General features: G+C 42.2%; 1 protein-coding gene across 1 annotated transcript in view; it reads right to left on the bottom strand.

The window, feature by feature from the left end:
• ugt8 (UDP glycosyltransferase 8) overlaps positions 1-13,400 on the bottom strand; it is a 113,824-nt gene extending 100,424 nt beyond the window's left edge. The window contains exon 1 of the mRNA XM_067990931.1: positions 13,338-13,400. The gene's annotated coding sequence lies outside the window, so the exon portion shown is untranslated. The remainder of the gene's footprint in view (positions 1-13,337) is intronic.
• Between the last annotated feature and the right edge of the window lie 594 nt (positions 13,401-13,994).

The following is a 13,994-nucleotide window of genomic DNA, read 5'->3' on the forward strand; positions in this document are numbered from 1 at the left end:
GCTCCATCCTCACATCCTGTTCCTCACTTCCTTTGGAAAATAGCATGCACTGTGATTTCCAACAGGATTCGTGATTGACACACCCATTCCTCCAGATCATTCAGGCAGGCACCTCTGGAGCTTTTCTGATGCAAATACTGGGGTCACTAGAGTCTTTATGCTTTGTGGACCATTGTCACCAGAGCAGATTTCAAGCATCTCAGGAAGGAGCCTACCACTAACGACTTGAAGACCTCAGTTATCACAGCCATTATTTTGTCAAACACTCCATTGAGCAGACGTTTGGTGATGGCATCCTCTCCTATAACTTTCTCTCATGTGCTCCTTATGCTCAACCAATGTTCAGCAGCAGTGTTTGGCTGGGCCATGGAAGCTGTACTGCTCTTTGGCACATTATTTTCTGCATTATTTGCAGGGGTTATGTTTAGAGGTTGGAACATTTCTGGTTGTGTCTGAATGCAGTAGTCCACTACTGTTTCCCAGCTACTTTCAAATTCTTTGGGATTTGGTTTGGTGTGGAGTGCAAAGGTGATCTTTGAACAGCTTTGCCTTTTCAGAGTCCATCTTTGCATTGTAGCTCAGAGTGCCCATTCTTGCACTGGCTCTGCCCTGTAGCTCTGTGGATCTGATGCTAGAATCATTTCAGTTTTGATCTCATTCAACCTGTCTGCAGAAAAGAGCTCACTGCTGGTCAGCATTGGCTCTGATAGATATTTTTGTCCCCCTGAGCCATGTTTTAGTGTACACCCTCCCAAGCCTTGTTTTCTTTAAAAACAAAAATCAGCCTACTGACATGCTGGGGTGGCTCAGCAGTCCAATTACCAGGATCTTATTCATTGATATAGCTGCTCGCTGGTTCATTCTAGTTCGTCTGGAACTTAGAAGACAATTGGATGGGTGATGCTCTCTGCTAGATGCAGCCCCTTCAGCTCTTTTGTAGTCCCGGCCTAGTGTTTTGGGTGGGCGCAGTCAGGCAGAGAGGTGAAGTGTGAACAGGAGAGGCAGATGGTCACTCTTCACATCGTCTCCATTGTGTATGTCTGAGCATTTGCCTGTCACAGCTGACATTACAATGGTGAGGTCAGGCACAATATGGAATTAAAGCTGCTGCTGTGGCTAAGTGGATTCTGAGGGTTTCAAGATGCTACAGCCCAGTTATGTTCTACAGTGTTAACGGACTGGCTGCCCCACGCAGTATGTTTTGCACAGAAGCCCCCAGGATTAACGTGTTGTTTCCAAACCAGAGTTCTCCAGAATAGGTCGCTGGTGGAAAGTACATAGACACACTTAGTGACCATCCTCATTCCAGGTAAACTTTGGCTACTCTACACTCAGTCCACAGGTGGCCTCAGCAGCATCAATCTTACTGTACTGTAAGCTACCATGTATGAGTTACCAGCATCTCTGTGCTTTCAAAGCATTACGTCACCTGTGTAGGACCCAACCTAGCACATGCACAAAACTGTCCTCACTTTGAGGAAACCACAAACATCCAGAGAAAATCTAGCCAGCAAGATCCCAGAGAGGCATATTATGCATCAAAGAGCCTGACTGCAAAATCTGAGAGAGTTCTTTCAGATGACGACAAATATGGTGGATGGGGGAAAATGCAGTGGATGTGATGTATATGGACTTTGAGAAAGCCTTTAACAATGTACACAAAGGAGACTATTAGAGAAGATTAAGTGGCATGGAATTAGGGGAAAGGTAGCAAATTGGATTAAAAACTGGTTAGAAGGAAGGAAACAACAAGAGTTGAGAGCAATTTCTCAGACTGCTTAGAAGTGGGTAGCAGTGTCCCACTGTTCACCATGTACATGAATGATTTGGATATAGGGCCAGAGGAAGTGGTGTTCAAATTTACAGACAACACTAAAATAGGAAAGCATAGTAAATAACTGAGGATCAAAAGAAGGTACAAGGGGATATCGAGAAGGTGGTGGAATGCGAAAAAAGTGGAAGATGGTACATTTTGGTGAAAAAAAAACTTTGAATGGGAGAAGGTCATGTGGAAGGGCAGGAGGATTTTGGGGTTCAGGTTCACACATTAGGTGGAGTACTGTGTAGAAACTGGCTGTTTCCAGTGAGGTTCCGCAGGGCTCAGTACTAGGTCCCTTGCTTTTTGTGGTATATATTAATGATTTGGATTTAAATGTAGGGGGCATGATTAAGAAGTTTGCAGATGATACAAAAATTGGCCTTGTGGTTGATAGCAAGGAGGAAAGCTGCGGTCTGCAGGAAGATTTAATGGACTGGTCAGGTGGGCAGAAAAGTGGCAAATAGGATTCAATCCGGAGAAGTGTGAGGTAATACATTTGGGGAGGGCAAATAAGGCAAGGGACCTTGGAGTGCATGTCCTCAGATCCCTGAAGATCGCAGGACAGGTAGATAAGGTGGTTAAGAAGGCATACGGACTACTTTCCTTTATTAGCCAAGGCACAGAATATAAGAACAGGGAAGCTATGCTAGAACTGTATAAAACACTAGTTAGGCCACAGCTTGTATACAGTCCTGGTCAACACGTTACAGGAAGGATGTAATTGCACTAGAGAGGGTACAGAGCAGATTTACGAGGATGTTGCCAGGACTGGAGAATTTTAGGTATGAGAAAAGATTGGATAGGCTGGGGTTGTTTTCTTTGGAACAGAGGAGACTGGGGTGTGATTTAATTGAGATGTATAAAATTATGAGGGACCTAGATAGAGTGGATAGAAAGGATCTATTTCCCTTGGCAGAGAGGTCAATAACCAAGGGGCATAGATTTAAAGTGATTGGTAGAAGGATTAGAGGGGAGCTGAGGACATTTTTTTTCACCCAGAGTGTAGTGGGGGTCTGGAACTCACTGCCTGAAAGGGTGGTAGAGGCAGAAACCCTCGTCAAATTTAAAAAGTATCTGGATATGCACCTGAAGTGCCACAACCTACAGGCTACGGACCATGTGCTGTAAAGTGGGAATAGGCTGGGTAGCTCATTTTCAGCCGGCACAGACATGATGGGCTGAATGGCCTCCTTCTCTGCCATAAATTTTCCATGATTCTATTCTATACGTCGAATGGATAACATCATAAAAAAGCTGATGGAAAATTAGTTTTATGGCAAAAGGTGAAGAATATAAAAATCAAGATATGGATGGTGAATCAATATAAAACCCAAGTGTGATCAGTTGGGGCGGTGTGTATAGTCCTGGGTTACATACTATCGGAAAATGGTGAGGCAATAGGAAAAGTACAGTGCAGATTCATCAGAATGCTGCCTGGTATGAGGAAATACAAGGACAGGCTTGAAAAACTGGGGATTCTTTCATTAGAACAGAGGTGATTTGATAAGAGGTGCTTAAAATTATAAAGGGATGAGACAGGGGAGATAAACAGATTGGTGGTTGAAGGAAAGGGCAATAAAGCGATACGAGAACAGGACGGGCACAAGATTAACACTAACAGTCACGTGAAGGATAAACACCACATACTGGTTGGGCTGACCGGCCTATTTCCATGTTGTAATTTCTATCTAATACAGAGACCAGCACTATCATCAGTACAAGAGTGACAAAGGGGAACGAAACAAACTGGAATCCTCAAAGCCAGTCTCTGTCAATCCAAAATAAGGCCCCTTCATTTTCCTTGATGGCACTTTCAAGCATTTTGGCAATCCAAAGTTTATGCTGCAACTCATCAAGCAATGCCAAAGTTGCTAATGAGCCCCAATAGAGTTCACAACTGACCACAACAAATCAACAAGGTCAAAACAAAGCCCCACTAGTATTCCCAATGAAGGGAATAAACGTGTTGCATATGAACATTAGTGGTATCCAGTACGACAGAGAGCTACTGAGGCCGCTACAGAAAAACAATATCCTCATAGGTCTAATTTACTGAGGCTATCTCCATCTGATTCAGCATTTTGAACTATCATTTCTAACATTGTTGGACAGGAAAGACAAGAAAGGAGGTGAAGCAGTTAAAAGCTAAAGCCTAATGTAGGACATTTTAAAGGAACTGTATTGATATTAACTTGTTACTAAATCATAAGTCACCATTTTAAACACAGTTTTTGAGGGTACCCTATTCTACACCTCATCCAGCCCTCCCGATGCTAACAACAGCAATTTGCATGAACACACATCCCTGCCACCAAAAGATTAACAGCCTATTCACAGGCCTCTGCCCACATGGTATTTGAGCCAGCTGCATGGAGGTACTGCCAAATGTACTGGTCAACGAGGGCGACCAAAAATATATTACTTTTTAATATGATTATATGAACTCATCTGTGGAGACCTATACATCATCTACTTTCTTCAGCAGATCTGAAACACACACTGAGGTGATATTAGCCAAGGAGACTCTCCAACCCCACTTGCGCCACAAAACTAAAATTAGTGGAATCAGTCTCCTTAAAGGGTGATCACAGACTTCCTTTGTTCCTTGTTTTTGCTGATTATACGCTTACATTTGGAGCATGCAGGAGTCAATAAAGGCAAACATTAAAACAGGTGATAGAAAGGATACAAATCAAATTATATTCCAGTGAGGAAAAGGGAGAGCGTATCAAAGGGTGGAGTTCCAAAATGAAGAGGGAGATTAAATCAAGTCTGGAAACAAAGTATTTGGCACCTACATGGTATATAATAAAAATTAAAATCATAGCTATCAATATAAAAAAGGCCACAAAAAGGGAGATTAAAACAGCCAAGAGAAATTGCAAGAGAAAATTAGCAATAAAACAGAAGACAATAAAAAGGTTTCTCCAGGTGCATTATCGATAAGAGGATATTCAAGGTAGGATAGAACCACTAAAAATTGAAAGAGGTAAGTGTATAATGGAGAGCAAGGGAATGGCACAGATAATAAATAATTACTTTGTCTCAGTTTTCACTGAGGAGGATACTGGAATTGTAGAACCATCAGAGATAGCTCGAGAACAGTTAGTGGGGGTTACTATAAAAGACAAATGGTAATAAAGAAGGTATTCAAACTTAAGGTAGTGAAATCACTGTGACTTAATGGTTTACCACAAAGGATTCTGAGAGAAACTAGGGGAAAGTTAGCTTTGGAAAGGAAATTAAATGTTAGAGGACAGAAGACCGGCAAATGTAAAAAGGGCAAAGATAAACCAGGAAATGATAGGCCAGTCAACCTTACGTTAGCTGTTACATTACATTGAGTCTACAGCACAGAAACAGGCCATTCAGCCCAACTGATCTATGCCAGCATTTAAGCTCCACACAAGCCTCCTTCCTCCCTCCCTCAACTACCCCTATCAGCATACCCTTCTATTCCTTTCCCCTGCATGTGCATATCTAGCTCCCCCTTAAATGCATCTATGCTATTTGCCTCAACTACTCCTTGTGGTAGCAGGTTCCACATTCTTACCACTCCTTGGGTAAAGAAGTCTGTCCTGAATTCTCTATTGGATTTATTAATGACTATCTTATATTGATGACCTCTAGTTTTGAACTCCCCAACAAGAGTAAAAATTTTCCCTGCATCTACTCCATCAAACCCTTTCATTATCTTAAAAAACCTCTATCAAGTCACCCCTCAGCCTTCTCTTTTCTAGCAAAAAGTACCCCAACATGTTTAGTCTTTCCTGATAAGTATATCCTCTCAGTTCTGGTATCATCCTTGTGAATCTTTTTTCACCTTTTCCAATGCCTCTATGCTTTTTATAATATGGAAACCAGAACTGTGCACAGTACTCCAAGTGTGGTCAAACCAAGGTTCTATACAAGTTTAACATAACTTCTCTTTTTTTAAATAGCCTTATTAACCTGTGTCGCTACTTTTAGTGATGTGTATCAGTACTCTGAGATCCCTTACTGTTGATAAACTAGTAGACTATAACAGCGTTGTCCAATAAAAATTGCTGACTAGCCATGTGGCTAGTGACACCATTTTTACCAGATGCACTAATTTTGATAGAAAATGACACACACACACACACACACACACACACTTACTTAACATCTACCTGCCATTCAGTGCACACAACAATCAAAATACACTATGCACTCTGCTTTCTGCTGTACCATTTTATCAACGAATGCATAAAAAGGTTAAAGTATACATACATACATACGCTGTGGGAATATGAGCATTGAGATCACATACACAACAGTGGCATTTATCACTCATTTTTTATTAATCAGAAATGCAATTAGCCACATCTGGATTCCCAATTAGCCACATGTGGCTAATGTGTTGGACAAGACTGCTCTAAAAGATGAAATCATTAGCATTTAAGAGAAACATAAGCTACTCAGGACCGCGCAAGCACAGATTTCTAAAAGGTATATTGTGCTTGACCAACATTATGGAATTCTTTGAAGAAACAAGAGAGGACAGAAAAAGGAGATGCAGTAGATGTGGTTTTATGATTTTCAAAATGCATTTAATAAAGTACCACATGGCAAACCTATACGACAAAGATAATGATACATAGAATTAAGGGGAATGTGGCCACATGGATAGAGATCGTTTGAGGCCAATATGCAAAGGGAAAGGATAAGAAGAGGTTTTGCAGACTGGAAAGTCATGTTAAATGATATTCCAAACGCAGCTGTGAGTGATCTGGACTTAGGAACTGAGGAAACAATATTGAAATTTGCTTGTGAAATCAGGTGAAGGGGGAAAGGAATAGAAAATTGTGACCAAAGCTGTATAACATTGCAGGGTGACTTAGATAGGCAAGCAGAATGGGTAAACTGATGACATATGCAGCGTAGTGTAGAAAAATATTAAATACTACATCAATATAGGGGAAGGAAGTAGAGAAGGCAAAAAAAGGCAAATAGAATCTTTGTTTTAAATGTAGAGGCATAGAATACACAAGTAAGGAGATAATGTTGAATTTGTGCAAGTCCTTTGTTAGATCATGGTTAGAGTATTGTGTGCAGTTTTGGACACCCCATAATAGGAAGGATGCAAAATCAATGGAAAAGGTGCAGTGTAGATTCACTAGCACGTTACTCAAGATGAAGGGTTACAGTTATGAAAAAATTTGAGAAGTTATGGCTGTTTTCACCAGAGCCAAAGTTCAAGGTGACCGAATCAAGATATTTAAGACCATGAAGGGTTGTAATAAGGTATGTAGATATAGATTGTTTCCAACGGTCAGTGAGATGTAACTAAGCACCACAAATTTATCACAGAAAGAATGAAAGATTAAACAAAAATTCTTTACACAGTGCATGATTAGAAAGTGTAATTCTCTGCCACAAACCATTGCTTTTAAAAAGCAACTGGACAATTGCTTGAAAAAGAGAAATATTAAAGCTATGGTGGGATTAGACGAGGTGGCTCATTTGGAGAAAAACGGGAACATAGACTTAATGGGTTTAATGGCCGGTTTCTGTCCTGTAACATTTTATGGCTCCAAAGATTACACTTGATAAATACAAATATTAAAAAGTAACATTTAAAATTATATGCCTCCAGGTGAACTATACCCATTAATGGCAGTTACCTGTAGAATTACAACTTCTTAATTTATCACTGTTTTCAGTGGAATCACAAAATAATTTACCAACTGTAAGCTGTAATGATTTTTCAGAGACATATTGGGACTGTTTATAAATAAACACAATAAAATAGGGATCTTAAGAACTGTAGCAAGAAACATGTAACTGATTATCAATGTTAGCAGTATGGCCTCATGATTGTATCTTTCACACCTTCAGCAGGTATGTAACAAAACTAAAATATTTAATTTACAAGCAACAAATGCATTAACTGAATCACTACAACTATTTTGGCATCACATCAAAACTGCTCCCCTACAAATACAGTACCATTTTATACAGAACTAAAGCGTTATTTATGTACATTTAAAGAATCATGAAAATAAACACTAGGCAGCTTTTGTATTACCTATGCCAAAATGTCCACTCCATTATTTAATATGCAAGCTATCAAAATACTAAGACAGCTTTTCAGGAATAGGTTTAAACATTATTAAAAACAGATGTTGGCTGTGACACCATACGTGCATTGCAACAATATTTGACAGACTAGTTTAGGGGCAAAGCCTTTTCAGTTCAACATTGTTTTGAATAAATAAGAAACTATTAAAAATATATCAAGATAAATACAGAATGTAAATACTACAGTTCCAACATCATAGAATCTTACAGCACAGGAGGCGATCATTCGGCCCATCATGTCTACGCCATCTGTTTGAAAGAGTTAGGGTTAGGGTTAGGAGAAAAATCCCACCTTCTCTAGTCTCTCCACATAACTGAAGTCCCTCATCCCTGGTATCATTCTGATTAATCTCCTCTACACTCTCTCCAAGGTCTTGAAATCCTTCCTGAAGTGTGGTGCCCAGAATTGGAAACAATACTCCAGCTGAGGCCTAACCAGTGATTTATATAGGTTTAGCATAACTTCCTTGCTTTTATACTCTTTGCCTCTAAGGATCAACTTGTCCTGCTACCTTCAAAGATTTGTGTATGTGAACCCCTACGTGTCTCTGTTCCTGCACCCCCTTTAAAATTGTACCATTTAGTTTATATTGCCTCTCCTCATTCTTCCTCCCAAAAAGCAACACTTCACACTTTGCATTAAATTCCTTCTGCCATGTGTTTGCCCATTTCACCAATCTATGTCTTCCTAAAGTCTTCTCCTATTCTATGTATATACACATACATACACAATACTAGATTTGACAAATAACCAAATTGAGCACTATATCCAACTGATCACTCTTTCCAAGGCTTCTCATGGTCCAGCTCTGACCAGAGAGTCGTGGGTATGGGTAAACATTACAAATATGTTTCTTGTTCTCCCACAGTGATCATTTATGTCTCCTATATTAAGAGTAAAGCTAAGTTATGCAAAAAAGCCAACTCTGACTACATCAAAGAAATCTCACAGTAATGTACAGGACTACATGCCTAGATTGTTTTTCTCAACAAATATCTGTCTAACTCCCGCTTAAAATAACTCTTCTCAGTCGCAATTAAGGCCCTGGGGAGTCTTTTCTAAATATTTATCACACTCTGTGAAACAGTTAGATCAAATCTATCCATTCTCCTCCCTCTTCTTCATCCCATGTCCCCTCTTATCGAGGGTATCCTCGAGGTCTAGAAAGAGCACTATCCCAAGTTGGCATCTGTCCCAACATTTGCATGGAGGCTGGAAAAGCCAGCAGAACGTGCTACACAGGTAGAAGGCTTTAATACATTACAACAGTGACTACACTTCAAAAGTACTTAATTGACTGCAAAGCGCTTTAGGATATCCTGAGCTTGTGAATGGTGCTATATAAATGCACGTTCTTTCTTCTCTTAATAAACCAATTTTATGAAAGTGGACTTCACATGGTAATGGTAAGGAGATAGGCATGAACTGTTGTAGTTAACATCATTGTCTGGTAGCCTCACATCTTTCTTCAATGACAGCAAAATTCCAATGCATGGTAAGTTTATGGTGTATGAAAAGTGCCAAATAGTTCTCCTGCATGGTTCAGAATTCCTAAGCATGCAATGGAAGGGCTCTCTTTGGCCAGGCACACAAAAACAAGGACCAACTATGAGAACACATTCATATATCCAGCGCTTGTCACCCACCATGATTTAGCTTCTACTAAAGCTCCACCATCATTCGATGTGGTATAATGTATGTCCATGTTGTGGGAATGAGGATGATGATTATGCACTCACATTTTATGAAACTGTTCACTGCCACTCATGAAGTTCCTGGAAACCAACAAAGGCTCAAACCTATACTCAGTTACTTAATGATGAACAGGTGTATATCCTCTTTTTTTTTGGGGGGGGGGGGGGTGAAGGAGGGAGAAGAGAGGGTATAATTAAGAGGAGTCTCCTTAGTGTAAGAGGTCTCAGAGGTGACACTCTATAAATGTACTACAGAATCTTTTTGTTTATGTTCCTTATTTCAAGGAGCCAATCGTTACAAATTGAAACATGGAAACATAAGCAGGAGTAGGCAATATCATATTATAGGAAGGGGAAGTCACTGTAATATACATGTACACAAACACCAGCCAATATCAGCAGTCAGTCCTTTCAAGTTTTAAACAGGTTTTAATATGATAAAGAAACATTTTACACAGTACTTATACAACATACCCTGGGCATATGCAACATCATATGTTAATTAACCACTTTAATTCACTTCACACTATGGTGCTTACAAGTTACAAGTTACATCCACCACTACTTCAGTGCATTTGCCATATCTTATTACCCTCCAGTGTAAATGCATTTAAGACACCACAAAAGCATAATATTTTGGGGAAGAATGAAGTGGGTGATATCCTGAAATACAGGTATTGGTTTTCAACATTTAATTATCAATTAAAATGTTTTGATCTCCTACAATTAAAGAATTATATTTTTGTAGTATTTGTATTATTCTCTAGTATTAGAGAATAAATTAATATTGCAATTCTGAAAACAAGCATTTGTTACATAAAACAGCAATTTTTCCTTTCAGTTTTCTCCACATATATCTTTTTCCCCCAAGATTGGAGACTCGGAGGTACATTTCCACAGGCACCTGCAGCCCTTCACGCAGCTATTTTAGAGCTATGGAGCTTGTAATATGGCCCCAGGGCCTCTTACAACTCATCCTTATCACTCATGATCCTCCGCAAACCTGCAATTTTATGCAGCTATGGGACTCTACGCTCTTCTGTGCAATATTACTAGAACTGAGTCAACAATGTTTTCTGTTGTTAGAATGCAGGAACAAAGGAATGCTGTTTGGAGACACTGTTACATCAGCATCCACAGCACAAGCGAAAAGACCATTTGGCAACTCCACACTCAGCAGCTAGCCATGTGAAGAATAGTGGGTGCAGAGCCACTTCTTATCATTTCAGAACATAGCTTGATGAAGCAATCCAGAGCTATATTACTTGGAAAAGTGGCCTTCAACAAAGATGTAACAGCACACCACGGGGGAAAGAGGATGGAGAAAGCAGGAGGGACTGTAGTTATAAGAGTAATATTCAGATAATCATGAATCAAATATCTAGTATGCATGCATGCGCAGAGTGTTGGGGAGGGGGGCTTTGTTAGCGCTCGGTGCTGGTGGACACACAATTTTGCATAGTAATTATACCCTGGTTAACACTGAGCTGTGCTATTGATTTCATGTCAATGCAAAGCAGTTTCCAATGCACGTCAGCACCAAAGTAGTACTGCGATTCAAGAGTCAGATCCACAATCTGATCCCAACCCTACCTTTGTTGGTATCCACACGCAAAAACTTTAAGAAAGAGTGACTGGATAAATCAGGAGCAGAAACACTAGAAATTTTTTCTCTTCCCTAATCCAAAAAATGGAGGCCAACCACAGCCCATCTAACTGTTTGGTGCTAAGTCAGCTAATATGAGCCAAGGGAGCAACGGCAGCTCTATAATTGGCCTCTGCATCGCTACAGTTGGAGAGAAGTGAAAAAACGTTACCCTGTGTTCCCTCAATTAGATTACCATCCAGCAAACTCTGCTGGAAAGTTTGAAAGAGAACAGAGGACAGAATCATAATCGGCTGTAATGCCCCCACGATTGAATAACTTGATGACTAGGCTGAACATATGAAACCATACCGCAGCAAGAATCATCATCTTAAGTACACCAATGGACAAAAGCAATCACATACCCATAAACAACAGCACACACACTTCACTATGGGTAATCCTAAAATCACAAAATCTGAAATAATAATAGAACTCCAAATTGATTGCATGCCAATAATGTACCTGAGAATTCAGACAATGATGTTAACTACAAGAGTGAAGCAGGAGTGATTGTAGTTACAAGAGTGATATTCAGATAATCATGAATCAAATGCCTATTATACTTTACATATACACACACTATTGGGAAGGGCACTGTAGGTGCTGGTGGACACACACAACCAGTGTATTATTAATATACATTATCACTGAGCTGTGCTATTAATTTTATGTTAATGCAAAGCAGTTGCCAATGCATGACAGCACGAAAAGCAGTAGCTCGATTCAAAAGTCAGGTCCGCAACCTGGCTTCCACGACACTAAAGACAAGAGTTGTAAGTCCATTTTCAAGAAGTTTCCGACGGTGCACATCAGAAACTGCTTTGGCTTCACACGTGTCCCAGTATAATTAACTTTCAGTATCAAGGCCATCTTTAAAAAGTTGCCAGGTACTCCATAAGATGATGGGACCAGCTAATTCCCAAAATGGAAGTTTAAATGGCTGGCAAGCTGTTTTATCGATAGCCAGGAGTACAATATATAGTCAGCATCATAACTGAGCTCTGTTAGCTGAGCATCACACTCCACAGTACCGATACCAACAACATCTTTAGCATTATATGTGATGTAATCGAGTACTATTGCGCAGCTGATTATCAGCAAATACATCTGATGTTTTTCCTCTTCCAGGCAAGAGCATATTTTGGTTTGGATAACTAAGGGAAAAAAATAAGCTGGGAGGAATCAAGAGACACTTTCAAGTTGCCTTTGACTCCGACTGAAAAAAAATAAGCCATTTCAAACGGATCTACTTTTACAGCAGCTCATTTCCATCACAGCCTTTCGGGTGACCAAAACCAAATCAAGGTGTATTCAACAATGGCGGCTGCCAACACAACCTGTTGCAGCAACTCGGTCCCCGCACCTGAGAAACCACAGGCGGACTCAGACAGGAAAAGTTACCAAGAAAACCAACTGCCTCTGCTCAGTTATTAAAAGGTCCGATCTGTCTCCTTATCCCGGGGGGGCGAGGGGGGAGGCAGGGGAAAGAGGTGGGGGGGGGGGGGGAGGCACACCTGGACCGGTGACCCTGCCCGGAGAGCTACCGCTCGGCATATGGCCCCGGGTTTCCATCCTCTCTCTCACCTTGTTGGTCCGAAAGTTTATTTAGATCTTCATTCCGTACCAAAAACCACAGCCGGCAGCGGATTGGGAAGGGGCGGTGAGGGAGAGCTCGGGAGCAGCTCCGGGGTCGGGTCGGGTCGGGCCGGCACTACTGACAGATGTCCAGCCGGACCGGGCCAGGGGTTACAGGTGTCGCTTAATTAGTAGGTTTTAAAAAGTTCGCTTCCAACCCTGAAGCAGCCCCGGGCTCTGAGCCCCCCTCCCCTCCCCTCCCCTCGGGATGCCGAGCCGAGCCGAGCCGGCGAGCGGTGTCACTGGCCGGCACTAAACGCGCGCGCGCTCATCTCCCCAGCACTAAACTAACTAACTAACTCACCACAACTGTCGCTCCTAACTTACTAACACAGCCGGAGCCGCTGGCAGAGTGTGTGTGTGTGTATAATGTGACGGGCCGCATCAGCCCGGGCTGAGCTGAGCTGAAGCGCCGCCCGCTCCGGTTGGATCCCTTACCGGCTGTCGGTTGTCGGTGGTTCAAACTCCAGCTCCGCTGCCGCACGCGATACGCTCCGATGTTTTTCCTCCTCCTACTGTCAGCGCTCGTGCAGCCCTGGCTCCGCCCCCCCCCATTTCTGACGTCACGCGAAGTATGCACCGTAAAAGGAGTAGCTCGATTGTACCTATTGATGAGGTACAATAGGGGGAGGGGTATGGGATGGTATAGGGTATAGGGTATAGGGGCGGGAAGGTGGTGCGTGTCGGAAGAGAGTTAGGGTGGGAGTGGATGGTGGGAGGGTGCTGGGAGTGGAGGAGGGAGGTGGTGGAGGAGGAGGAGGGGGGTGGGTGCTGGGAGCAGAGGGAGGGAGCTGGGAGTAGAGGGAGGGAGTAGTGGAAGGGAGCTGGGAGTGGAGGGAGGGAGGGAGCTGGGAGTGGAGGGAGGGAGGGAGCTGGGAGTGGAGGGAGGGTGGGAGTGGAGGGAGGGAGGGAGCTGGGAGTGGAGGGAGGGAGGGAGCTGGGAGTGGAGGGAGGGAGGGAGCTGGGAGTGGAGGGAGGGAGGGAGCTGGGAGTGGAGGGAGGGAGGGAGCTGGGAGTGGAGGGAGGGAGGGAGGGAGCTGGGAGTGGAGGGAGCTGGGAGTAGAGGGAGCTGGGAGTGGAGGGAGGGAGGGAGCT

Source organism: Heptranchias perlo, chromosome 1 (assembly GCF_035084215.1).
Source record: "Heptranchias perlo isolate sHepPer1 chromosome 1, sHepPer1.hap1, whole genome shotgun sequence".
NCBI lineage: Eukaryota > Metazoa > Chordata > Chondrichthyes > Hexanchiformes > Hexanchidae > Heptranchias > Heptranchias perlo.